Here is a 400-nt window from a genome sequence, read left to right as displayed (position 1 = left end):
TTTTTTTTTTTTTTTTTTCAAAATAGATTTTAGAAGATGAATTTTTTTTTTTAAAGCTAGAAAATAGGAAAATAAAAACAATCAACTATTGATTGTTTCAAGATTCAAAAATAATTTCTAACCAACACAAAGTCGGCTCTGATACCACTATTGTGAATTCACTTATACATGCGTCTTTGAATTTAAAAATAATTTCAATTCCCTTAAGGATTATCTTTGTGTTTAGATAGACATCGTGATTATAATTATACCTTTAGCAAAATGTTCAAACTCCTTTGAGAAATTTTCATCATGAACAATCACGATCTTTACCCGCCTTTATAAATCACAATCTTTTCACAACACAACTCTCCTATTGTCCAACCTTCAATAGTAATTTACATAGAAGAACAAGAATAAG

This window comes from Olea europaea, chromosome 17 (assembly GCF_002742605.1).
Source record: "Olea europaea var. sylvestris chromosome 17, O_europaea_v1, whole genome shotgun sequence".
Classification (NCBI taxonomy): domain Eukaryota; kingdom Viridiplantae; phylum Streptophyta; class Magnoliopsida; order Lamiales; family Oleaceae; genus Olea; species Olea europaea.
Note: the sequence above shows the minus strand (reverse complement) of the source record.